This window comes from Triturus cristatus, chromosome 5_2 (assembly GCF_964204655.1).
Source record: "Triturus cristatus chromosome 5_2, aTriCri1.1, whole genome shotgun sequence".
NCBI lineage: Eukaryota > Metazoa > Chordata > Amphibia > Caudata > Salamandridae > Triturus > Triturus cristatus.
In genome coordinates, this window is record NC_140588.1 from 575,776,531 (window position 1) to 575,800,131 (window position 23,601).

The following is a 23,601-nucleotide window of genomic DNA, read 5'->3' on the forward strand; positions in this document are numbered from 1 at the left end:
CCCAATTCACGTCTCAGCTGTGGGGTCTGCTGCTACTCTGCACTTAGCATGGATGCTTCCCAAAGCAATGCAGTGCCACCTACGCAGAGCCCCTGCTTAGAGAAATACACCTCCTATGTCTTTTCCCACTGAAGGGAGCAGGAGGAAGTACTTGCTTCCTGGGGGACATGGGCCTGCCACTGGAATTTGTTAACCCGCCTCTTGCGGATTTCTCCCCTTTCTTTGATTTACACCTGCAGGCTCTCCCTTGCCATCGGAGCAGGATCTGCTGATGCAGGCCCGGCTGGATCAAATGTGCAAAGGCTTGTCCCCAGGCCTCGGGAAAAAATTGAGCAGAGATTCCCGCCTCCGCCTCCGCCTCCTCTTGCCTTCCGAACGGGCTTCCAAACGGGCAATGCCCTGACGGGTCCCCCACGCCCCATCCTGCCCATGCCCACACCCCTGTATATGAGGGTGACCCATGTCCCTCACCCTCCATGCTCGAACGGAAGACACGTGTGTCCTGAGGGGAGCGCCAGACAGGCATTGCTCCGGCCAGGCAGACCCCTGCAGCACCCGTTAGGCTCCAAAGCCTGTACATTCCCAAGATGCCACTGGTCACTATGCAAATCAGACAGCCCTGGCCACACCCTCTCCGCCGCTGGGCTCTGCTGCTTTCGGTACGTGCAGCTCAGCTTTTTCTTACCCTGAACCAGACTTCCGTTTCAGCAAAAAGGTGGGTTGCAGTGGGTCCGGGATGCCATTTGGAGACAAAGCCTGCGGCCCTGTCAAAGATGACTTCCTGCCGCACACCATGTGGTCAGAAGCCTACGAAAAGAAGCGCACCTCGGAATACAGAATCTCACTTCCTCAAGAGCCTTGCACAAGAGATTGTCCTCCCGCCGAGGAAAGCAACTCAAAGGGAACCTTGCGAAAATCAAATTAGGAGCCAGATTGCGGGATGCTAGGCAAACTGTTTGTCAGAAAAGCAAATTCATTTTGAGAAGCCCTGACCTGCGGGAAGGAAAAGCATTCAAGGGCAGAAGAAGGACTGTTCCCTGACCGGGAATCGAACCCGGGCCGCGGCGGTGAGAGCGCCGAATCCTAACCACTAGACCACCAGGGAACCCACAGCCATACAGCAAAAGTTCCTACACTGCTCTCCTAGTGACAAAGCTCATGGGGGCTGAAAGCATATTTTATTCTACAGCGAATATGAATCAGAACTTGAAAAAACACTCATGATTCCACCAGACTGTTTGTCACTTCCAAGCACAGGCCATCCCCTCCCCCGTGCTACTGAACCGACGAATTCCTGTACAATCGGGATCCCCGGGAAATCACAAGAGGGACACCTAGTGGCCGCTGATAGCTCAAAGACAGCTGGTACACCTTCTCACACCTACCTCGTTATTCAGCTTGCTGGAAGAATACATTGCGAATGACCGATTCAAGAGTGCAAGGGAGAAGAGTGCTCCAAAGTAGATGTATACATCGCAGCCGGGTTTTCCAGCAATTTACCTTTCTGATGAGCTGGTACTGCACTTTACGCCCACATAGAGCACCTGACTGGGTGGGGGACTGCGTGCGCATGAAGGTGGCTGAGGGCAATGGGAGCAAAGCAACCTGGGACACAGGGGACCCAGCCCCTTTCCTCTGCTTTCGTCTATAGGTCGGGGTGCCTTTTTAAGGACCTTCGATTAAAAAAAGCTGAGCTGCGTGGACAAATTACGCACGTCTACGTCTTAGAGGGATCTTCCCTGACCGGGAATCGAACCCGGGCCGCGGCGGTGAAAGCGCCGAATCCTAGCCACTAGACCACCAGGGAGGAGATGCTCTTGTGAGCCTGCCTTGCTCACTTCCTTATTGTGACTAAGCTAACTCCACTGTATAGATTGCCCATAAAGTACGAGTGGGGAAAAGTTAGGTGTCACACAGTGTGTTTGTCATAAGCAATTACCTTTATCCTCCTGCAAAAGCCTTTTTACTCTGCAATCACCTCTTGCTGGACAGCCTGCGCTGGAGCAGCCAGCATGAAAAGGGAGCTGAGTAAGGCAGGGCCTAGGGTCTCACCAGGGTGGCCGAGTGGTTAAGGCGTTGGACTTAAGATCCAATGGACAGTTGTCCGCATGGGTTCGAGCCCCATCCCTGGTATGGGTTTTCAGCGGGTGTGTAGGAACTTGCAGATGCTTTTTTAAAGCATTTTCCTCTGCCCTCCTCACCCTCCCAGTGCCCTTCCTTAACAGTCCCAATTCACGTCTCAGCTGTGGGGTCTGCTGCTACTCTGCACTTAGCATGGATGCTTCCCAAAGCAATGCAGTGCCACCTACGCAGAGCCCCTGCTTAGAGAAATACACCTCCTATGTCTTTTCCCACTGAAGGGAGCAGGAGGAAGTACTTGCTTCCTGGGGAACATGGGCCTGCCACTGGAATTTGTTAACCCGCCTCTTGCGGATTTCTCCCCTTTCTTTGATTTACACCTGCAGGCTCTCCCTTGCCATCGGAGCAGGATCTGCTGATGCAGGCCCGGCTGGATCAAATGTGCAAAGGCTTGTCCCCAGGCCTCGGGAAAAAATTGAGCAGAGATTCCCGCCTCCGCCTCCTCTTGCCTTCCGAACGGGCTTCCAAACGGGCAATGCCCTGACGGGTACCCCACGCCCCACCCTGCCCATGCCCACACCCCTGTATATGAGGGTGACCCATGTCCCTCACCCTCCATGCTCGAACGGAAGACACGTGTGTCCTGAGGGGAGCGCCAGACAGGCATTTCTCCGGCCAGGCAGACCCCTGCAGCACCCGTTAGGCTCCAAAGCCTGTACATTCCCAAGATGCCACTGGTCACTATGCAAATCAGACAGCCCTGGCCACACCCTCTCCGCCGCTGGGCTCTGCTGCTTTCGGTACGTGCAGCTCAGCTTTTTCTTACCCTGAACCAGACTTCCGTTTCAGCAAAAAGGTGGGTTGCAGTGGGTCCGGGATGCCATTTGGAGACAAAGCCTGCGGCCCTGTCAAAGATGACTTCCTGCCACACACCATGTGGTCAGAAGCCTACGAAAAGAAGCGCACCTCGGAATACAGAATCTCACTTCCTCAAGAGCCTTGCACAAGAGATTGTCCTCCCGCCGAGGAAAGCAACTCAAAGGGAACCTTGCGAAAATCAAATTAGGAGCCAGATTGCGGGATGCTAGGCAAACTGTTTGTCAGAAAAGCAAATTCATTTTGAGAAGCCCTGACCTGCGGGAAGGAAAAGCATTCAAGGGCAGAAGAAGGACTGTTCCCTGACCGGGAATCGAACCCGGGCCGCGGCGGTGAGAGCGCCGAATCCTAACCACTAGACCACCAGGGAACCCACAGCCATACAGCAAAAGTTCCTACACTGCTCTCCTAGTGACAAAGCTCATGGGGGCTGAAAGCATATTTTATTCTACAGCGAATATGAATCAGAACTTGAAAAAACACTCATGATTCCACCAGACTGTTTGTCACTTCCAAGCACAGGCCATCCCCTCCCCCGTGCTACTGAACCGACGAATTCCTGTACAATCGGGATCCCCGGGAAATCACAAGAGGGACACCTAGTGGCCGCTGATAGCTCAAAGACAGCTGGTACACCTTCTCACACCTACCTCGTTATTCAGCTTGCTGGAAGAATACATTGCGAATGACCGATTCAAGAGTGCAAGGGAGAAGAGTGCTCCAAAGTAGATGTATACATCGCAGCCGGGTTTTCCAGCAATTTACCTTTCTGATGAGCTGGTACTGCACTTTACGCCCACATAGAGCACCTGACTGGGTGGGGGACTGCGTGCGCATGAAGGTGGCTGAGGGCAATGGGAGCAAAGCAACCTGGGACACAGGGGACCCAGCCCCTTTCCTCTGCTTTCGTCTATAGGTCGGGGTGCCTTTTTAAGGACCTTCGATTAAAAAAAGCTGAGCTGCGTGGACAAATTACGCACGTCTACGTCTTAGAGGGATCTTCCCTGACCGGGAATCGAACCCGGGCCGCGGCAGTGAAAGCGCCGAATCCTAGCCACTAGACCACCAGGGAGGAGATGCTCTTGTGAGCCTGCCTTGCTCACTTCCTTATTGTGACTAAGCTAACTCCACTGTATAGATTGCCCATAAAGTACGAGTGGGGAAAAGTTAGGTGTCACACAGTGTGTTTGTCATAAGCAATTACCTTTATCCTCCTGCAAAAGCCTTTTTACTCTGCAATCACCTCTTGCTGGACAGCCTGCGCTGGAGCAGCCAGCATGAAAAGGGAGCTGAGTAAGGCAGGGCCTAGGGTCTCACCAGGGTGGCCGAGTGGTTAAGGCGTTGGACTTAAGATCCAATGGACAGTTGTCCGCATGGGTTCGAGCCCCATCCCTGGTATGGGTTTTCAGCGGGTGTGTAGGAACTTGCAGATGCTTTTTTAAAGCATTTTCCTCTGCCCTCCTCACCCTCCCAGTGCCCTTCCTTAACAGTCCCAATTCACGTCTCAGCTGTGGGGTCTGCTGCTACTCTGCACTTAGCATGGATGCTTCCCAAAGCAATGCAGTGCCACCTACGCAGAGCCCCTGCTTAGAGAAATACACCTCCTATGTCTTTTCCCACTGAAGGGAGCAGGAGGAAGTACTTGCTTCCTGGGGAACATGGGCCTGCCACTGGAATTTGTTAACCCGCCTCTTGCGGATTTCTCCCCTTTCTTTGATTTACACCTGCAGGCTCTCCCTTGCCATCGGAGCAGGATCTGCTGATGCAGGCCCGGCTGGATCAAATGTGCAAAGGCTTGTCCCCAGGCCTCGGGAAAAAATTGAGCAGAGATTCCCGCCTCCGCCTCCGCCTCCTCTTGCCTTCCGAACGGGCTTCCAAACGGGCAATGCCCTGACGGGTCCCCCACGCCCCATCCTGCCCATGCCCACACCCCTGTATATGAGGGTGACCCATGTCCCTCACCCTCCATGCTCGAACGGAAGACACGTGTGTCCTGAGGGGAGCGCCAGACAGGCATTTCTCCGGCCAGGCAGACCCCTGCAGCACCCGTTAGGCTCCAAAGCCTGTACATTCCCAAGATGCCACTGGTCACTATGCAAATCAGACAGCCCTGGCCACACCCTCTCCGCCGCTGGGCTCTGCTGCTTTCGGTACGTGCAGCTCAGCTTTTTCTTACCCTGAACCAGACTTCCGTTTCAGCAAAAAGGTGGGTTGCAGTGGGTCCGGGATGCCATTTGGAGACAAAGCCTGCGGCCCTGTCAAAGATGACTTCCTGCCGCACACCATGTGGTCAGAAGCCTACGAAAAGAAGCGCACCTCGGAATACAGAATCTCACTTCCTCAAGAGCCTTGCACAAGAGATTTTCCTCCCGCCGAGGAAAGCAACTCAAAGGGAACCTTGCGAAAATCAAATTAGGAGCCAGATTGCGGGATGCTAGGCAAACTGTTTGTCAGAAAAGCAAATTCATTTTGAGAAGCCCTGACCTGCGGGAAGGAAAAGCATTCAAGGGCAGAAGAAGGACTGTTTCCTGACCGGGAATCGAACCCGGGCCGCGGCGGTGAGAGCGCCGAATCCTAACCACTAGACCACCAGGGAACCCAGAGCCATACAGCAAAAGTTCCTACACTGCTCTCCTAGTGACAAAGCTCATGGGGGCTGAAAGCATATTTTATTCTACAGCGAATATGAATCAGAACTTGAAAAAACACTCATGATTCCACCAGACTGTTTGTCACTTCCAAGCACAGGCCATCCCCTCCCCCGTGCTACTGAACCGACGAATTCCTGTACAATCGGGATCCCCGGGAAATCACAAGAGGGACACCTAGTGGCCGCTGATAGCTCAAAGACAGCTGGTACACCTTCTCACACCTACCTCGTTATTCAGCTTGCTGGAAGAATACATTGCGAATGACCGATTCAAGAGTGCAAGGGAGAAGAGTGCTCCAAAGTAGATGTATACATCGCAGCCGGGTTTTCCAGCAATTTACCTTTCTGATGAGCTGGTACTGCACTTTACGCCCACATAGAGCACCTGACTGGGTGGGGGACTGCGTGCGCATGAAGGTGGCTGAGGGCAATGGGAGCAAAGCAACCTGGGACACAGGGGACCCAGCCCCTTTCCTCTGCTTTCGTCTATAGGTCGGGGTGCCTTTTTAAGGACCTTCGATTAAAAAAAGCTGAGCTGCGTGGACAAATTACGCACGTCTACGTCTTAGAGGGATCTTCCCTGACCGGGAATCGAACCCGGGCCGCGGCGGTGAAAGCGCCGAATCCTAGCCACTAGACCACCAGGGAGGAGATGCTCTTGTGAGCCTGCCTTGCTCACTTCCTTATTGTGACTAAGCTAACTCCACTGTATAGATTGCCCATAAAGTACGAGTGGGGAAAAGTTAGGTGTCACACAGTGTGTTTGTCATAAGCAATTACCTTTATCCTCCTGCAAAAGCCTTTTTACTCTGCAATCACCTCTTGCTGGACAGCCTGCGCTGGAGCAGCCAGCATGAAAAGGGAGCTGAGTAAGGCAGGGCCTAGGGTCTCACCAGGGTGGCCGAGTGGTTAAGGCGTTGGACTTAAGATCCAATGGACAGTTGTCCGCATGGGTTCGAGCCCCATCCCTGGTATGGGTTTTCAGCGGGTGTGTAGGAACTTGCAGATGCTTTTTTAAAGCATTTTCCTCTGCCCTCCTCACCCTCCCAGTGCCCTTCCTTAACAGTCCCAATTCACGTCTCAGCTGTGGGGTCTGCTGCTACTCTGCACTTAGCATGGATGCTTCCCAAAGCAATGCAGTGCCACCTACGCAGAGCCCCTGCTTAGAGAAATACACCTCCTATGTCTTTTCCCACTGAAGGGAGCAGGAGGAAGTACTTGCTTCCTGGGGAACATGGGCCTGCCACTGGAATTTGTTAACCCGCCTCTTGCGGATTTCTCCCCTTTCTTTGATTTACACCTGCAGGCTCTCCCTTGCCATCGGAGCAGGATCTGCTGATGCAGGCCCGGCTGGATCAAATGTGCAAAGGCTTGTCCCCAGGCCTCGGGAAAAAATTGAGCAGAGATTCCCGCCTCCGCCTCCTCTTGCCTTCCGAACGGGCTTCCAAACGGGCAATGCCCTGACGGGTACCCCACGCCCCACCCTGCCCATGCCCACACCCCTGTATATGAGGGTGACCCATGTCCCTCACCCTCCATGCTCGAACGGAAGACACGTGTGTCCTGAGGGGAGCGCCAGACAGGCATTTCTCCGGCCAGGCAGACCCCTGCAGCACCCGTTAGGCTCCAAAGCCTGTACATTCCCAAGATGCCACTGGTCACTATGCAAATCAGACAGCCCTGGCCACACCCTCTCCGCCGCTGGGCTCTGCTGCTTTCGGTACGTGCAGCTCAGCTTTTTCTTACCCTGAACCAGACTTCCGTTTCAGCAAAAAGGTGGGTTGCAGTGGGTCCGGGATGCCATTTGGAGACAAAGCCTGCGGCCCTGTCAAAGATGACTTCCTGCCACACACCATGTGGTCAGAAGCCTACGAAAAGAAGCGCACCTCGGAATACAGAATCTCACTTCCTCAAGAGCCTTGCACAAGAGATTGTCCTCCCGCCGAGGAAAGCAACTCAAAGGGAACCTTGCGAAAATCAAATTAGGAGCCAGATTGCGGGATGCTAGGCAAACTGTTTGTCAGAAAAGCAAATTCATTTTGAGAAGCCCTGACCTGCGGGAAGGAAAAGCATTCAAGGGCAGAAGAAGGACTGTTCCCTGACCGGGAATCGAACCCGGGCCGCGGCGGTGAGAGCGCCGAATCCTAACCACTAGACCACCAGGGAACCCACAGCCATACAGCAAAAGTTCCTACACTGCTCTCCTAGTGACAAAGCTCATGGGGGCTGAAAGCATATTTTATTCTACAGCGAATATGAATCAGAACTTGAAAAAACACTCATGATTCCACCAGACTGTTTGTCACTTCCAAGCACAGGCCATCCCCTCCCCCGTGCTACTGAACCGACGAATTCCTGTACAATCGGGATCCCCGGGAAATCACAAGAGGGACACCTAGTGGCCGCTGATAGCTCAAAGACAGCTGGTACACCTTCTCACACCTACCTCGTTATTCAGCTTGCTGGAAGAATACATTGCGAATGACCGATTCAAGAGTGCAAGGGAGAAGAGTGCTCCAAAGTAGATGTATACATCGCAGCCGGGTTTTCCAGCAATTTACCTTTCTGATGAGCTGGTACTGCACTTTACGCCCACATAGAGCACCTGACTGGGTGGGGGACTGCGTGCGCATGAAGGTGGCTGAGGGCAATGGGAGCAAAGCAACCTGGGACACAGGGGACCCAGCCCCTTTCCTCTGCTTTCGTCTATAGGTCGGGGTGCCTTTTTAAGGACCTTCGATTAAAAAAAGCTGAGCTGCGTGGACAAATTACGCACGTCTACGTCTTAGAGGGATCTTCCCTGACCGGGAATCGAACCCGGGCCGCGGCGGTGAAAGCGCCGAATCCTAGCCACTAGACCACCAGGGAGGAGATGCTCTTGTGAGCCTGCCTTGCTCACTTCCTTATTGTGACTAAGCTAACTCCACTGTATAGATTGCCCATAAAGTACGAGTGGGGAAAAGTTAGGTGTCACACAGTGTGTTTGTCATAAGCAATTACCTTTATCCTCCTGCAAAAGCCTTTTTACTCTGCAATCACCTCTTGCTGGACAGCCTGCGCTGGAGCAGCCAGCATGAAAAGGGAGCTGAGTAAGGCAGGGCCTAGGGTCTCACCAGGGTGGCCGAGTGGTTAAGGCGTTGGACTTAAGATCCAATGGACAGTTGTCCGCATGGGTTCGAGCCCCATCCCTGGTATGGGTTTTCAGCGGGTGTGTAGGAACTTGCAGATGCTTTTTTAAAGCATTTTCCTCTGCCCTCCTCACCCTCCCAGTGCCCTTCCTTAACAGTCCCAATTCACGTCTCAGCTGTGGGGTCTGCTGCTACTCTGCACTTAGCATGGATGCTTCCCAAAGCAATGCAGTGCCACCTACGCAGAGCCCCTGCTTAGAGAAATACACCTCCTATGTCTTTTCCCACTGAAGGGAGCAGGAGGAAGTACTTGCTTCCTGGGGAACATGGGCCTGCCACTGGAATTTGTTAACCCGCCTCTTGCGGATTTCTCCCCTTTCTTTGATTTACACCTGCAGGCTCTCCCTTGCCATCGGAGCAGGATCTGCTGATGCAGGCCCGGCTGGATCAAATGTGCAAAGGCTTGTCCCCAGGCCTCGGGAAAAAATTGAGCAGAGATTCCCGCCTCCGCCTCCGCCTCCTCTTGCCTTCCGAACGGGCTTCCAAACGGGCAATGCCCTGACGGGTCCCCCACGCCCCATCCTGCCCATGCCCACACCCCTGTATATGAGGGTGACCCATGTCCCTCACCCTCCATGCTCGAACGGAAGACACGTGTGTCCTGAGGGGAGCGCCAGACAGGCATTTCTCCGGCCAGGCAGACCCCTGCAGCACCCGTTAGGCTCCAAAGCCTGTACATTCCCAAGATGCCACTGGTCACTATGCAAATCAGACAGCCCTGGCCACACCCTCTCCGCCGCTGGGCTCTGCTGCTTTCGGTACGTGCAGCTCAGCTTTTTCTTACCCTGAACCAGACTTCCGTTTCAGCAAAAAGGTGGGTTGCAGTGGGTCCGGGATGCCATTTGGAGACAAAGCCTGCGGCCCTGTCAAAGATGACTTCCTGCCGCACACCATGTGGTCAGAAGCCTACGAAAAGAAGCGCACCTCGGAATACAGAATCTCACTTCCTCAAGAGCCTTGCACAAGAGATTTTCCTCCCGCCGAGGAAAGCAACTCAAAGGGAACCTTGCGAAAATCAAATTAGGAGCCAGATTGCGGGATGCTAGGCAAACTGTTTGTCAGAAAAGCAAATTCATTTTGAGAAGCCCTGACCTGCGGGAAGGAAAAGCATTCAAGGGCAGAAGAAGGACTGTTTCCTGACCGGGAATCGAACCCGGGCCGCGGCGGTGAGAGCGCCGAATCCTAACCACTAGACCACCAGGGAACCCAGAGCCATACAGCAAAAGTTCCTACACTGCTCTCCTAGTGACAAAGCTCATGGGGGCTGAAAGCATATTTTATTCTACAGCGAATATGAATCAGAACTTGAAAAAACACTCATGATTCCACCAGACTGTTTGTCACTTCCAAGCACAGGCCATCCCCTCCCCCGTGCTACTGAACCGACGAATTCCTGTACAATCGGGATCCCCGGGAAATCACAAGAGGGACACCTAGTGGCCGCTGATAGCTCAAAGACAGCTGGTACACCTTCTCACACCTACCTCGTTATTCAGCTTGCTGGAAGAATACATTGCGAATGACCGATTCAAGAGTGCAAGGGAGAAGAGTGCTCCAAAGTAGATGTATACATCGCAGCCGGGTTTTCCAGCAATTTACCTTTCTGATGAGCTGGTACTGCACTTTACGCCCACATAGAGCACCTGACTGGGTGGGGGACTGCGTGCGCATGAAGGTGGCTGAGGGCAATGGGAGCAAAGCAACCTGGGACACAGGGGACCCAGCCCCTTTCCTCTGCTTTCGTCTATAGGTCGGGGTGCCTTTTTAAGGACCTTCGATTAAAAAAAGCTGAGCTGCGTGGACAAATTACGCACGTCTACGTCTTAGAGGGATCTTCCCTGACCGGGAATCGAACCCGGGCCGCGGCGGTGAAAGCGCCGAATCCTAGCCACTAGACCACCAGGGAGGAGATGCTCTTGTGAGCCTGCCTTGCTCACTTCCTTATTGTGACTAAGCTAACTCCACTGTATAGATTGCCCATAAAGTACGAGTGGGGAAAAGTTAGGTGTCACACAGTGTGTTTGTCATAAGCAATTACCTTTATCCTCCTGCAAAAGCCTTTTTACTCTGCAATCACCTCTTGCTGGACAGCCTGCGCTGGAGCAGCCAGCATGAAAAGGGAGCTGAGTAAGGCAGGGCCTAGGGTCTCACCAGGGTGGCCGAGTGGTTAAGGCGTTGGACTTAAGATCCAATGGACAGTTGTCCGCATGGGTTCGAGCCCCATCCCTGGTATGGATTTTCAGCGGGTGTGTAGGAACTTGCAGATGCTTTTTTAAAGCATTTTCCTCTGCCCTCCTCACCCTCCCAGTGCCCTTCCTTAACAGTCCCAATTCACGTCTCAGCTGTGGGGTCTGCTGCTACTCTGCACTTAGCATGGATGCTTCCCAAAGCAATGCAGTGCCACCTACGCAGAGCCCCTGCTTAGAGAAATACACCTCCTATGTCTTTTCCCACTGAAGGGAGCAGGAGGAAGTACTTGCTTCCTGGGGAACATGGGCCTGCCACTGGAATTTGTTAACCCGCCTCTTGCGGATTTCTCCCCTTTCTTTGATTTACACCTGCAGGCTCTCCCTTGCCATCGGAGCAGGATCTGCTGATGCAGGCCCGGCTGGATCAAATGTGCAAAGGCTTGTCCCCAGGCCTCGGGAAAAAATTGAGCAGAGATTCCCGCCTCCGCCTCCGCCTCCTCTTGCCTTCCGAACGGGCTTCCAAACGGGCAATGCCCTGACGGGTCCCCCACGCCCCATCCTGCCCATGCCCACACCCCTGTATATGAGGGTGACCCATGTCCCTCACCCTCCATGCTCGAACGGAAGACACGTGTGTCCTGAGGGGAGCGCCAGACAGGCATTTCTCCGGCCAGGCAGACCCCTGCAGCACCCGTTAGGCTCCAAAGCCTGTACATTCCCAAGATGCCACTGGTCACTATGCAAATCAGACAGCCCTGGCCACACCCTCTCCGCCGCTGGGCTCTGCTGCTTTCGGTACGTGCAGCTCAGCTTTTTCTTACCCTGAACCAGACTTCCGTTTCAGCAAAAAGGTGGGTTGCAGTGGGTCCGGGATGCCATTTGGAGACAAAGCCTGCGGCCCTGTCAAAGATGACTTCCTGCCGCACACCATGTGGTCAGAAGCCTACGAAAAGAAGCGCACCTCGGAATACAGAATCTCACTTCCTCAAGAGCCTTGCACAAGAGATTTTCCTCCCGCCGAGGAAAGCAACTCAAAGGGAACCTTGCGAAAATCAAATTAGGAGCCAGATTGCGGGATGCTAGGCAAACTGTTTGTCAGAAAAGCAAATTCATTTTGAGAAGCCCTGACCTGCGGGAAGGAAAAGCATTCAAGGGCAGAAGAAGGACTGTTCCCTGACCGGGAATCGAACCCGGGCCGCGGCGGTGAGAGCGCCGAATCCTAACCACTAGACCACCAGGGAACCCACAGCCATACAGCAAAAGTTCCTACACTGCTCTCCTAGTGACAAAGCTCATGGGGGCTGAAAGCATATTTTATTCTACAGCGAATATGAATCAGAACTTGAAAAAACACTCATGATTCCACCAGACTGTTTGTCACTTCCAAGCACAGGCCATCCCCTCCCCCGTGCTACTGAACCGACGAATTCCTGTACAATCGGGATCCCCGGGAAATCACAAGAGGGACACCTAGTGGCCGCTGATAGCTCAAAGACAGCTGGTACACCTTCTCACACCTACCTCGTTATTCAGCTTGCTGGAAGAATACATTGCGAATGACCGATTCAAGAGTGCAAGGGAGAAGAGTGCTCCAAAGTAGATGTATACATCGCAGCCGGGTTTTCCAGCAATTTACCTTTCTGATGAGCTGGTACTGCACTTTACGCCCACATAGAGCACCTGACTGGGTGGGGGACTGCGTGCGCATGAAGGTGGCTGAGGGCAATGGGAGCAAAGCAACCTGGGACACAGGGGACCCAGCCCCTTTCCTCTGCTTTCGTCTATAGGTCGGGGTGCCTTTTTAAGGACCTTCGATTAAAAAAAGCTGAGCTGCGTGGACAAATTACGCACGTCTACGTCTTAGAGGGATCTTCCCTGACCGGGAATCGAACCCGGGCCGCGGCGGTGAAAGCGCCGAATCCTAGCCACTAGACCACCAGGGAGGAGATGCTCTTGTGAGCCTGCCTTGCTCACTTCCTTATTGTGACTAAGCTAACTCCACTGTATAGATTGCCCATAAAGTACGAGTGGGGAAAAGTTAGGTGTCACACAGTGTGTTTGTCATAAGCAATTACCTTTATCCTCCTGCAAAAGCCTTTTTACTCTGCAATCACCTCTTGCTGGACAGCCTGCGCTGGAGCAGCCAGCATGAAAAGGGAGCTGAGTAAGGCAGGGCCTAGGGTCTCACCAGGGTGGCCGAGTGGTTAAGGCGTTGGACTTAAGATCCAATGGACAGTTGTCCGCATGGGTTCGAGCTCCATCCCTGGTATGGGTTTTCAGCGGGTGTGTAGGAACTTGCAGATGCTTTTTTAAAGCATTTTCCTCTGCCCTCCTCACCCTCCCAGTGCCCTTCCTTAACAGTCCCAATTCACGTCTCAGCTGTGGGGTCTGCTGCTACTCTGCACTTAGCATGGATGCTTCCCAAAGCAATGCAGTGCCACCTACGCAGAGCCCCTGCTTAGAGAAATACACCTCCTATGTCTTTTCCCACTGAAGGGAGCAGGAGGAAGTACTTGCTTCCTGGGGAACATGGGCCTGCCACTGGAATTTGTTAACCCGCCTCTTGCGGATTTCTCCCCTTTCTTTGATTTACACCTGCAGGCTCTCCCTTGCCATCGGAGCAGGATCTGCTGATGCAGGCCCGGCTGGATCAAATGTGCAAAGGCTTGTCCCCAGGCCTCGGGAAAAAATTGAGCAGAGATTCCCGCCTCCGCCTCCGCCTCCTCTTGCCTTCCGAACGGGCTTCCAAACGGGCAATGCCCTGACGGGTCCCCCACGCCCCATCCTGCCCATGCCCACACCCCTGTATATGAGGGTGACCCATGTCCCTCACCCTCCATGCTCGAACGGAAGACACGTGTGTCCTGAGGGGAGCGCCAGACAGGCATTTCTCCGGCCAGGCAGACCCCTGCAGCACCCGTTAGGCTCCAAAGCCTGTAAATTCCCAAGATGCCACTGGTCACTATGCAAATCAGACAGCCCTGGCCACACCCTCTCCGCCGCTGGGCTCTGCTGCTTTCGGTACGTGCAGCTCAGCTTTTTCTTACCCTGAACCAGACTTCCGTTTCAGCAAAAAGGTGGGTTGCAGTGGGTCCGGGATGCCATTTGGAGACAAAGCCTGCGGCCCTGTCAAAGATGACTTCCTGCCGCACACCATGTGGTCAGAAGCCTACGAAAAGAAGCGCACCTCGGAATACAGAATCTCACTTCCTCAAGAGCCTTGCACAAGAGATTTTCCTCCCGCCGAGGAAAGCAACTCAAAGGGAACCTTGCGAAAATCAAATTAGGAGCCAGATTGCGGGATGCTAGGCAAACTGTTTGTCAGAAAAGCAAATTCATTTTGAGAAGCCCTGACCTGCTTGAAGGAAAAGCATTCAAGGGCAGAAGAAGGACTGTTCCCTGACCGGGAATCGAACCCGGGCCGCGGCGGTGAGAGCGCCGAATCCTAACCACTAGACCACCAGGGAACCCACAGCCATACAGCAAAAGTTCCTACACTGCTCTCCTAGTGACAAAGCTCATGGGGGCTGAAAGCATATTTTATTCTACAGCGAATATGAATCAGAACTTGAAAAAACACTCATGATTCCACCAGACTGTTTGTCACTTCCAAGCACAGGCCATCCCCTCCCCCGTGCTACTGAACCGACGAATTCCTGTACAATCGGGATCCCCGGGAAATCACAAGAGGGACACCTAGTGGCCGCTGATAGCTCAAAGACAGCTGGTACACCTTCTCACACCTACCTCGTTATTCAGCTTGCTGGAAGAATACATTGCGAATGACCGATTCAAGAGTGCAAGGGAGAAGAGTGCTCCAAAGTAGATGTATACATCGCAGCCGGGTTTTCCAGCAATTTACCTTTCTGATGAGCTGGTACTGCACTTTACGCCCACATAGAGCACCTGACTGGGTGGGGGACTGCGTGCGCATGAAGGTGGCTGAGGGCAATGGGAGCAAAGCAACCTGGGACACAGGGGACCCAGCCCCTTTCCTCTGCTTTCGTCTATAGGTCGGGGTGCCTTTTTAAGGACCTTCGATTAAAAAAAGCTGAGCTGCGTGGACAAATTACGCACGTCTACGTCTTAGAGGGATCTTCCCTGACCGGGAATCGAACCCGGGCCGCGGCGGTGAAAGCGCCGAATCCTAGCCACTAGACCACCAGGGAGGAGATGCTCTTGTGAGCCTGCCTTGCTCACTTCCTTATTGTGACTAAGCTAACTCCACTGTATAGATTGCCCATAAAGTACGAGTGGGGAAAAGTTAGGTGTCACACAGTGTGTTTGTCATAAGCAATTACCTTTATCCTCCTGCAAAAGCCTTTTTACTCTGCAATCACCTCTTGCTGGACAGCCTGCGCTGGAGCAGCCAGCATGAAAAGGGAGCTGAGTAAGGCAGGGCCTAGGGTCTCACCAGGGTGGCCGAGTGGTTAAGGCGTTGGACTTAAGATCCAATGGACAGTTGTCCGCATGGGTTCGAGCCCCATCCCTGGTATGGGTTTTCAGCGGGTGTGTAGGAACTTGCAGATGCTTTTTTAAAGCATTTTCCTCTGCCCTCCTCACCCTCCCAGTGCCCTTCCTTAACAGTCCCAATTCACGTCTCAGCTGTGGGGTCTGCTGCTACTCTGCACTTAGCATGGATGCTTCCCAAAGCAATGCAGTGCCACCTACGCAGAGCCCCTGCTTAGAGAAATACACCTCCTATGTCTTTTCCCACTGAAGGGAGCAGGAGGAAGTACTTGCTTCCTGGGGAACATGGGCCTGCCACTGGAATTTGTTAACCCGCCTCTTGCGGATTTCTCCCCTTTCTTTGATTTACACCTGCAGGCTCTCCCTTGCCATCGGAGCAGGATCTGCTGATGCAGGCCCGGCTGGATCAAATGTGCAAAGGCTTGTCCCCAGGCCTCGGGAAAAAATTGAGCAGAGATTCCCGCCTCCGCCTCCTCTTGCCTTCCGAACGGGCTTCCAAACGGGCAATGCCCTGACGGGTACCCCACGCCCCACCCTGCCCATGCCCACACCCCTGTATATGAGGGTGACCCATGTCCCTCACCCTCCATGCTCGAACGGAAGACACGTGTGTCCTGAGGGGAGCGCCAGACAGGCATTTCTCCGGCCAGGCAGACCCCTGCAGCACCCGTTAGGCTCCAAAGCCTGTACATTCCCAAGATGCCACTGGTCACTATGCAAATCAGACAGCCCTGGCCACACCCTCTCCGCCGCTGGGCTCTGCTGCTTTCGGTACGTGCAGCTCAGCTTTTTCTTACCCTGAACCAGACTTCCGTTTCAGCAAAAAGGTGGGTTGCAGTGGGTCCGGGATGCCATTTGGAGACAAAGCCTGCGGCCCTGTCAAAGATGACTTCCTGCCACACACCATGTGGTCAGAAGCCTACGAAAAGAAGCGCACCTCGGAATACAGAATCTCACTTCCTCAAGAGCCTTGCACAAGAGATTGTCCTCCCGCCGAGGAAAGCAACTCAAAGGGAACCTTGCGAAAATCAAATTAGGAGCCAGATTGCGGGATGCTAGGCAAACTGTTTGTCCGAAAAGCAAATTCATTTTGAGAAGCCCTGACCTGCGGGAAGGAAAAGCATTCAAGGGCAGAAGAAGGACTGTTCCCTGACCGGGAATCGAACCCGGGCCGCGGCGGTGAGAGCGCCGAATCCTAACCACTAGACCACCAGGGAACCCACAGCCATACAGCAAAAGTTCCTACACTGCTCTCCTAGTGACAAAGCTCATGGGGGCTGAAAGCATATTTTATTCTACAGCGAATATGAATCAGAACTTGAAAAAACACTCATGATTCCACCAGACTGTTTGTCACTTCCAAGCACAGGCCATCCCCTCCCCCGTGCTACTGAACCGACGAATTCCTGTACAATCGGGATCCCCGGGAAATCACAAGAGGGACACCTAGTGGCCGCTGATAGCTCAAAGACAGCTGGTACACCTTCTCACACCTACCTCGTTATTCAGCTTGCTGGAAGAATACATTGCGAATGACCGATTCAAGAGTGCAAGGGAGAAGAGTGCTCCAAAGTAGATGTATACATCGCAGCCGGGTTTTCCAGCAATTTACCTTTCTGATGAGCTGGTACTGCACTTTACGCCCACATAGAGCACCTGACTGGGTGGGGGACTGCGTGCGCATGAAGGTGGCTGAGGGCAATGGGAGCAAAGCAACCTGGGACACAGGGGACCCAGCCCCTTTCCTCTGCTTTCGTCTATAGGTCGGGGTGCCTTTTTAAGGACCTTCGATTAAAAAAAGCTGAGCTGCGTGGACAAATTACGCACGTCTACTTCTTAGAGGGATCTTCCCTGACCGGGAATCGAACCCGGGCCGCGGCGGTGAAAGCGCCGAATCCTAGCCACTAGACCACCAGGGAGGAGATGCTCTTGTGAGCCTGCCTTGCTCACTTCCTTATTGTGACTAAGCTAACTCCACTGTATAGATTGCCCATAAAGTACGAGTGGGGAAAAGTTAGGTGTCACACAGTGTGTTTGTCATAAGCAATTACCTTTATCCTCCTGCAAAAGCCTTTTTACTCTGCAATCACCTCTTGCTGGACAGCCTGCGCTGGAGCAGCCAGCATGAAAAGGGAGCTGAGTAAGGCAGGGCCTAGGGTCTCACCAGGGTGGCCGAGTGGTTAAGGCGTTGGACTTAAGATCCAATGGACAGTTGTCCGCATGGGTTCGAGCCCCATCCCTGGTATGGGTTTTCAGCGGGTGTGTAGGAACTTGCAGATGCTTTTTTAAAGCATTTTCCTCTGCCCTCCTCACCCTCCCAGTGCCCTTCCTTAACAGTCCCAATTCACGTCTCAGCTGTGGGGTCTGCTGCTACTCTGCACTTAGCATGGATGCTTCCCAAAGCAATGCAGTGCCACCTACGCAGAGCCCCTGCTTAGAGAAATACACCTCCTATGTCTTTTCCCACTGAAGGGAGCAGGAGGAAGTACTTGCTTCCTGGGGAACATGGGCCTGCCACTGGAATTTGTTAACCCGCCTCTTGCGGATTTCTCCCCTTTCTTTGATTTAAACCTGCAGGCTCTCCCTTGCCATCGGAGCAGGATCTGCTGATGCAGGCCCGGCTGGATCAAATGTGCAAAGGCTTGTCCCCAGGCCTCGGGAAAAAATTGAGCAGAGATTCCCGCCTCCGCCTCCGCCTCCTCTTGCCTTCCGAACGGGCTTCCAAACGGGCAATGCCCTGACGGGTACCCCACGCCCCACCCTGCCCATGCCCACACCCCTGTATATGAGGGTGACCCATGTCCCTCACCCTCCATGCTCGAACGGAAGACACGTGTGTCCTGAGGGGAGCGCCAGACAGGCATTTCTCCGGCCAGGCAGACCCCTGCAGCACCCGTTAGGCTCCAAAGCCTGTACATTCCCAAGATGCCACTGGTCACTATGCAAATCAGACAGCCCTGGCCACACCCTCTCCGCCGCTGGGCTCTGCTGCTTTCGGTACGTGCAGCTCAGCTTTTTCTTACCCTGAACCAGACTTCCGTTTCAGCAAAAAGGTGGGTTGCAGTGGGTCCGGGATGCCATTTGGAGACAAAGCCTGCGGCCCTGTCAAAGATGACTTCCTGCCACACACCATGTGGTCAGAAGCCTACGAAAAGAAGCGCACCTCGGAATACAGAATCTCACTTCCTCAAGAGCCTTGCACAAGAGATTGTCCTCCCGCCGAGGAAAGCAACTCAAAGGGAACCTTGCGAAAATCAAATTAGGAGCCAGATTGCGGGATGCTAGGCAAACTGTTTGTCAGAAAAGCAAATTCATTTTGAGAAGCCCTGACCTGCGGGAAGGAAAAGCATTCAAGGGCAGAAGAAGGACTGTTCCTTGACCGGGAATCGAACCCGGGCCGCGGCGGTGAGAGCGCCGAATCCTAACCACTAGACCACCAGGGAACCCACAGCCATACAGCAAAAGTTCCTACACTGCTCTCCTAGTGACAAAGCTCATGGGGGCTGAAAGCATATTTTATTCTACAGCGAATATGAATCAGAACTTGAAAAAACACTCATGATTCCACCAGACTGTTTGTCACTTCCAAGCACAGGCCATCCCCTCCCCCGTGCTACTGAACCGACGAATTCCTGTACAATCGGGATCCCCGGGAAATCACAAGAGGGACACCTAGTGGCCGCTGATAGCTCAAAGACAGCTGGTACACCTTCTCACACCTACCTCGTTATTCAGCTTGCTGGAAGAATACATTGCGAATGACCGATTCAAGAGTGCAAGGGAGAAGAGTGCTCCAAAGTAGATGTATACATCGCAGCCGGGTTTTCCAGCAATTTACCTTTCTGATGAGCTGGTACTGCACTTTACGCCCACATAGAGCACCTGACTGGGTGGGGGACTGCGTGCGCATGAAGGTGGCTGAGGGCAATGGGAGCAAAGCAACCTGGGACACAGGGGACCCAGCCCCTTTCCTCTGCTTTCGTCTATAGGTCGGGGTGCCTTTTTAAGGACCTTCGATTAAAAAAAGCTGAGCTGCGTGGACAAATTACGCACGTCTACGTCTTAGAGGGATCTTCCCTGACCGGGAATCGAACCCGGGCCGCGGCGGTGAAAGCGCCGAATCCTAGCCACTAGACCACCAGGGAGGAGATGCTCTTGTGAGCCTGCCTTGCTCACTTCCTTATTGTGACTAAGCTAACTCCACTGTATAGATTGCCCATAAAGTACGAGTGGGGAAAAGTTAGGTGTCACACAGTGTGTTTGTCATAAGCAATTACCTTTATCCTCCTGCAAAAGCCTTTTTACTCTGCAATCACCTCTTGCTGGACAGCCTGCGCTGGAGCAGCCAGCATGAAAAGGGAGCTGAGTAAGGCAGGGCCTAGGGTCTCACCAGGGTGGCCGAGTGGTTAAGGCGTTGGACTTAAGATCCAATGGACAGTTGTCCGCATGGGTTCGAGCTCCATCCCTGGTATGGGTTTTCAGCGGGTGTGTAGGAACTTGCAGATGCTTTTTTAAAGCATTTTCCTCTGCCCTCCTCACCCTCCCAGTGCCCTTCCTTAACAGTCCCAATTCACGTCTCAGCTGTGGGGTCTGCTGCTACTCTGCACTTAGCATGGATGCTTCCCAAAGCAATGCAGTGCCACCTACGCAGAGCCCCTGCTTAGAGAAATACACCTCCTATGTCTTTTCCCACTGAAGGGAGCAGGAGGAAGTACTTGCTTCCTGGGGGACATGGGCCTGCCACTGGAATTTGTTAACCCGCCTCTTGCGGATTTCTCCCCTTTCTTTGATTTACACCTGCAGGCTCTCCCTTGCCATCGGAGCAGGATCTGCTGATGCAGGCCCGGCTGGATCAAATGTGCAAAGGCTTGTCCCCAGGCCTCGGGAAAAAATTGAGCAGAGATTCCCGCCTCCGCCTCCGCCTCCTCTTGCCTTCCGAACGGGCTTCCAAACGGGCAATGCCCTGACGGGTCCCCCACGCCCCATCCTGCCCATGCCCACACCCCTGTATATGAGGGTGACCCATGTCCCTCACCCTCCATGCTCGAACGGAAGACACGTGTGTCCTGAGGGGAGCGCCAGACAGGCATTGCTCCGGCCAGGCAGACCCCTGCAGCACCCGTTAGGCTCCAAAGCCTGTACATTCCCAAGATGCCACTGGTCACTATGCAAATCAGACAGCCCTGGCCACACCCTCTCCGCCGCTGGGCTCTGCTGCTTTCGGTACGTGCAGCTCAGCTTTTTCTTACCCTGAACCAGACTTCCGTTTCAGCAAAAAGGTGGGTTGCAGTGGGTCCGGGATGCCATTTGGAGACAAAGCCTGCGGCCCTGTCAAAGATGACTTCCTGCCGCACACCATGTGGTCAGAAGCCTACGAAAAGAAGCGCACCTCGGAATACAGAATCTCACTTCCTCAAGAGCCTTGCACAAGAGATTGTCCTCCCGCCGAGGAAAGCAACTCAAAGGGAACCTTGCGAAAATCAAATTAGGAGCCAGATTGCGGGATGCTAGGCAAACTGTTTGTCAGAAAAGCAAATTCATTTTGAGAAGCCCTGACCTGCGGGAAGGAAAAGCATTCAAGGGCAGAAGAAGGACTGTTCCCTGACCGGGAATCGAACCCGGGCCGCGGCGGTGAGAGCGCCGAATCCTAACCACTAGACCACCAGGGAACCCACAGCCATACAGCAAAAGTTCCTACACTGCTCTCCTAGTGACAAAGCTCATGGGGGCTGAAAGCATATTTTATTCTACAGCGAATATGAATCAGAACTTGAAAAAACACTCATGATTCCACCAGACTGTTTGTCACTTCCAAGCACAGGCCATCCCCTCCCCCGTGCTACTGAACCGACGAATTCCTGTACAATCGGGATCCCCGGGAAATCACAAGAGGGACACCTAGTGGCCGCTGATAGCTCAAAGACAGCTGGTACACCTTCTCACACCTACCTCGTTATTCAGCTTGCTGGAAGAATACATTGCGAATGACCGATTCAAGAGTGCAAGGGAGAAGAGTGCTCCAAAGTAGATGTATACATCGCAGCCGGGTTTTCCAGCAATTTACCTTTCTGATGAGCTGGTACTGCACTTTACGCCCACATAGAGCACCTGACTGGGTGGGGGACTGCGTGCGCATGAAGGTGGCTGAGGGCAATGGGAGCAAAGCAACCTGGGACACAGGGGACCCAGCCCCTTTCCTCTGCTTTCGTCTATAGGTCGGGGTGCCTTTTTAAGGACCTTCGATTAAAAAAAGCTGAGCTGCGTGGACAAATTACGCACGTCTACGTCTTAGAGGGATCTTCCCTGACCGGGAATCGAACCCGGGCCGCGGCGGTGAAAGCGCCGAATCCTAGCCACTAGACCACCAGGGAGGAGATGCTCTTGTGAGCCTGCCTTGCTCACTTCCTTATTGTGACTAAGCTAACTCCACTGTATAGATTGCCCATAAAGTACGAGTGGGGAAAAGTTAGGTGTCACACAGTGTGTTTGTCATAAGCAATTACCTTTATCCTCCTGCAAAAGCCTTTTTACTCTGCAATCACCTCTTGCTGGACAGCCTGCGCTGGAGCAGCCAGCATGAAAAGGGAGCTGAGTAAGGCAGGGCCTAGGGTCTCACCAGGGTGGCCGAGTGGTTAAGGCGTTGGACTTAAGATCCAATGGACAGTTGTCCGCATGGGTTCGAGCCCCATCCCTGGTATGGGTTTTCAGCGGGTGTGTAGGAACTTGCAGATGCTTTTTTAAAGCATTTTCCTCTGCCCTCCTCACCCTCCCAGTGCCCTTCCTTAACAGTCCCAATTCACGTCTCAGCTGTGGGGTCTGCTGCTACTCTGCACTTAGCATGGATGCTTCCCAAAGCAATGCAGTGCCACCTACGCAGAGCCCCTGCTTAGAGAAATACACCTCCTATGTCTTTTCCCACTGAAGGGAGCAGGAGGAAGTACTTGCTTCCTGGGGAACATGGGCCTGCCACTGGAATTTGTTAACCCGCCTCTTGCGGATTTCTCCCCTTTCTTTGATTTACACCTGCAGGCTCTCCCTTGCCATCGGAGCAGGATCTGCTGATGCAGGCCCGGCTGGATCAAATGTGCAAAGGCTTGTCCCCAGGCCTCGGGAAAAAATTGAGCAGAGATTCCCGCCTCCGCCTCCTCTTGCCTTCCGAACGGGCTTCCAAACGGGCAATGCCCTGACGGGTACCCCACGCCCCACCCTGCCCATGCCCACACCCCTGTATATGAGGGTGACCCATGTCCCTCACCCTCCATGCTCGAACGGAAGACACGTGTGTCCTGAGGGGAGCGCCAGACAGGCATTTCTCCGGCCAGGCAGACCCCTGCAGCACCCGTTAGGCTCCAAAGCCTGTACATTCCCAAGATGCCACTGGTCACTATGCAAATCAGACAGCCCTGGCCACACCCTCTCCGCCGCTGGGCTCTGCTGCTTTCGGTACGTGCAGCTCAGCTTTTTCTTACCCTGAACCAGACTTCCGTTTCAGCAAAAAGGTGGGTTGCAGTGGGTCCGGGATGCCATTTGGAGACAAAGCCTGCGGCCCTGTCAAAGATGACTTCCTGCCACACACCATGTGGTCAGAAGCCTACGAAAAGAAGCGCACCTCGGAATACAGAATCTCACTTCCTCAAGAGCCTTGCACAAGAGATTGTCCTCCCGCCGAGGAAAGCAACTCAAAGGGAACCTTGCGAAAATCAAATTAGGAGCCAGATTGCGGGATGCTAGGCAAACTGTTTGTCAGAAAAGCAAATTCATTTTGAGAAGCCCTGACCTGCGGGAAGGAAAAGCATTCAAGGGCAGAAGAAGGACTGTTCCCTGACCGGGAATCGAACCCGGGCCGCGGCGGTGAGAGCGCCGAATCCTAACCACTAGACCACCAGGGAACCCACAGCCATACAGCAAAAGTTCCTACACTGCTCTCCTAGTGACAAAGCTCATGGGGGCTGAAAGCATATTTTATTCTACAGCGAATATGAATCAGAACTTGAAAAAACACTCATGATTCCACCAGACTGTTTGTCACTTCCAAGCACAGGCCATCCCCTCCCCCGTGCTACTGAACCGACGAATTCCTGTACAATCGGGATCCCCGGGAAATCACAAGAGGGACACCTAGTGGCCGCTGATAGCTCAAAGACAGCTG

The 23,601-nt window shown here is 53.6% G+C and overlaps 25 non-coding genes across 25 annotated transcripts; 8 read left to right on the top strand and 17 right to left on the bottom strand.

Annotated features, from left to right (window-relative positions):
- Window positions 1-1,033: 1,033 nt before the first annotated feature.
- On the bottom strand, window positions 1,034-1,105 carry TRNAE-CUC (transfer RNA glutamic acid (anticodon CUC)). Its single transcript has one exon. It is a non-coding gene; the product is annotated as a tRNA-Glu (tRNA).
- Window positions 1,106-1,735: 630 nt separating this feature from the next.
- Window positions 1,736-1,807, bottom strand: TRNAE-UUC (transfer RNA glutamic acid (anticodon UUC)). Its single transcript has one exon. It is a non-coding gene; the product is annotated as a tRNA-Glu (tRNA).
- Window positions 1,808-2,050: 243 nt separating this feature from the next.
- On the top strand, window positions 2,051-2,133 carry TRNAL-UAA (transfer RNA leucine (anticodon UAA)). The gene has a single exon. It is a non-coding gene; the product is annotated as a tRNA-Leu (tRNA).
- Window positions 2,134-3,253: 1,120 nt separating this feature from the next.
- On the bottom strand, window positions 3,254-3,325 carry TRNAE-CUC (transfer RNA glutamic acid (anticodon CUC)). The gene has a single exon. It is a non-coding gene; the product is annotated as a tRNA-Glu (tRNA).
- A 945-nt stretch (window positions 3,326-4,270) lies between these two features.
- On the top strand, window positions 4,271-4,353 carry TRNAL-UAA (transfer RNA leucine (anticodon UAA)). The gene has a single exon. It is a non-coding gene; the product is annotated as a tRNA-Leu (tRNA).
- A 1,828-nt stretch (window positions 4,354-6,181) lies between these two features.
- TRNAE-UUC (transfer RNA glutamic acid (anticodon UUC)) lies at window positions 6,182-6,253 on the bottom strand. Its single transcript has one exon. It is a non-coding gene; the product is annotated as a tRNA-Glu (tRNA).
- Window positions 6,254-6,496: 243 nt separating this feature from the next.
- TRNAL-UAA (transfer RNA leucine (anticodon UAA)) lies at window positions 6,497-6,579 on the top strand. Its single transcript has one exon. It is a non-coding gene; the product is annotated as a tRNA-Leu (tRNA).
- Window positions 6,580-7,699: 1,120 nt separating this feature from the next.
- On the bottom strand, window positions 7,700-7,771 carry TRNAE-CUC (transfer RNA glutamic acid (anticodon CUC)). The gene has a single exon. It is a non-coding gene; the product is annotated as a tRNA-Glu (tRNA).
- Window positions 7,772-8,401: 630 nt separating this feature from the next.
- TRNAE-UUC (transfer RNA glutamic acid (anticodon UUC)) lies at window positions 8,402-8,473 on the bottom strand. Its single transcript has one exon. It is a non-coding gene; the product is annotated as a tRNA-Glu (tRNA).
- Window positions 8,474-8,716: 243 nt separating this feature from the next.
- TRNAL-UAA (transfer RNA leucine (anticodon UAA)) lies at window positions 8,717-8,799 on the top strand. The gene has a single exon. It is a non-coding gene; the product is annotated as a tRNA-Leu (tRNA).
- A 1,828-nt stretch (window positions 8,800-10,627) lies between these two features.
- TRNAE-UUC (transfer RNA glutamic acid (anticodon UUC)) lies at window positions 10,628-10,699 on the bottom strand. The gene has a single exon. It is a non-coding gene; the product is annotated as a tRNA-Glu (tRNA).
- Window positions 10,700-10,942: 243 nt separating this feature from the next.
- TRNAL-UAA (transfer RNA leucine (anticodon UAA)) lies at window positions 10,943-11,025 on the top strand. Its single transcript has one exon. It is a non-coding gene; the product is annotated as a tRNA-Leu (tRNA).
- A 1,126-nt stretch (window positions 11,026-12,151) lies between these two features.
- TRNAE-CUC (transfer RNA glutamic acid (anticodon CUC)) lies at window positions 12,152-12,223 on the bottom strand. The gene has a single exon. It is a non-coding gene; the product is annotated as a tRNA-Glu (tRNA).
- A 630-nt stretch (window positions 12,224-12,853) lies between these two features.
- On the bottom strand, window positions 12,854-12,925 carry TRNAE-UUC (transfer RNA glutamic acid (anticodon UUC)). Its single transcript has one exon. It is a non-coding gene; the product is annotated as a tRNA-Glu (tRNA).
- A 1,452-nt stretch (window positions 12,926-14,377) lies between these two features.
- TRNAE-CUC (transfer RNA glutamic acid (anticodon CUC)) lies at window positions 14,378-14,449 on the bottom strand. The gene has a single exon. It is a non-coding gene; the product is annotated as a tRNA-Glu (tRNA).
- Window positions 14,450-15,079: 630 nt separating this feature from the next.
- Window positions 15,080-15,151, bottom strand: TRNAE-UUC (transfer RNA glutamic acid (anticodon UUC)). The gene has a single exon. It is a non-coding gene; the product is annotated as a tRNA-Glu (tRNA).
- Window positions 15,152-15,394: 243 nt separating this feature from the next.
- On the top strand, window positions 15,395-15,477 carry TRNAL-UAA (transfer RNA leucine (anticodon UAA)). Its single transcript has one exon. It is a non-coding gene; the product is annotated as a tRNA-Leu (tRNA).
- A 1,120-nt stretch (window positions 15,478-16,597) lies between these two features.
- Window positions 16,598-16,669, bottom strand: TRNAE-CUC (transfer RNA glutamic acid (anticodon CUC)). Its single transcript has one exon. It is a non-coding gene; the product is annotated as a tRNA-Glu (tRNA).
- Window positions 16,670-17,299: 630 nt separating this feature from the next.
- On the bottom strand, window positions 17,300-17,371 carry TRNAE-UUC (transfer RNA glutamic acid (anticodon UUC)). The gene has a single exon. It is a non-coding gene; the product is annotated as a tRNA-Glu (tRNA).
- A 243-nt stretch (window positions 17,372-17,614) lies between these two features.
- TRNAL-UAA (transfer RNA leucine (anticodon UAA)) lies at window positions 17,615-17,697 on the top strand. The gene has a single exon. It is a non-coding gene; the product is annotated as a tRNA-Leu (tRNA).
- Window positions 17,698-19,525: 1,828 nt separating this feature from the next.
- Window positions 19,526-19,597, bottom strand: TRNAE-UUC (transfer RNA glutamic acid (anticodon UUC)). The gene has a single exon. It is a non-coding gene; the product is annotated as a tRNA-Glu (tRNA).
- Window positions 19,598-21,049: 1,452 nt separating this feature from the next.
- TRNAE-CUC (transfer RNA glutamic acid (anticodon CUC)) lies at window positions 21,050-21,121 on the bottom strand. The gene has a single exon. It is a non-coding gene; the product is annotated as a tRNA-Glu (tRNA).
- Window positions 21,122-21,751: 630 nt separating this feature from the next.
- Window positions 21,752-21,823, bottom strand: TRNAE-UUC (transfer RNA glutamic acid (anticodon UUC)). The gene has a single exon. It is a non-coding gene; the product is annotated as a tRNA-Glu (tRNA).
- Window positions 21,824-22,066: 243 nt separating this feature from the next.
- On the top strand, window positions 22,067-22,149 carry TRNAL-UAA (transfer RNA leucine (anticodon UAA)). The gene has a single exon. It is a non-coding gene; the product is annotated as a tRNA-Leu (tRNA).
- Window positions 22,150-23,269: 1,120 nt separating this feature from the next.
- On the bottom strand, window positions 23,270-23,341 carry TRNAE-CUC (transfer RNA glutamic acid (anticodon CUC)). The gene has a single exon. It is a non-coding gene; the product is annotated as a tRNA-Glu (tRNA).
- Window positions 23,342-23,601: the final 260 nt, after the last annotated feature.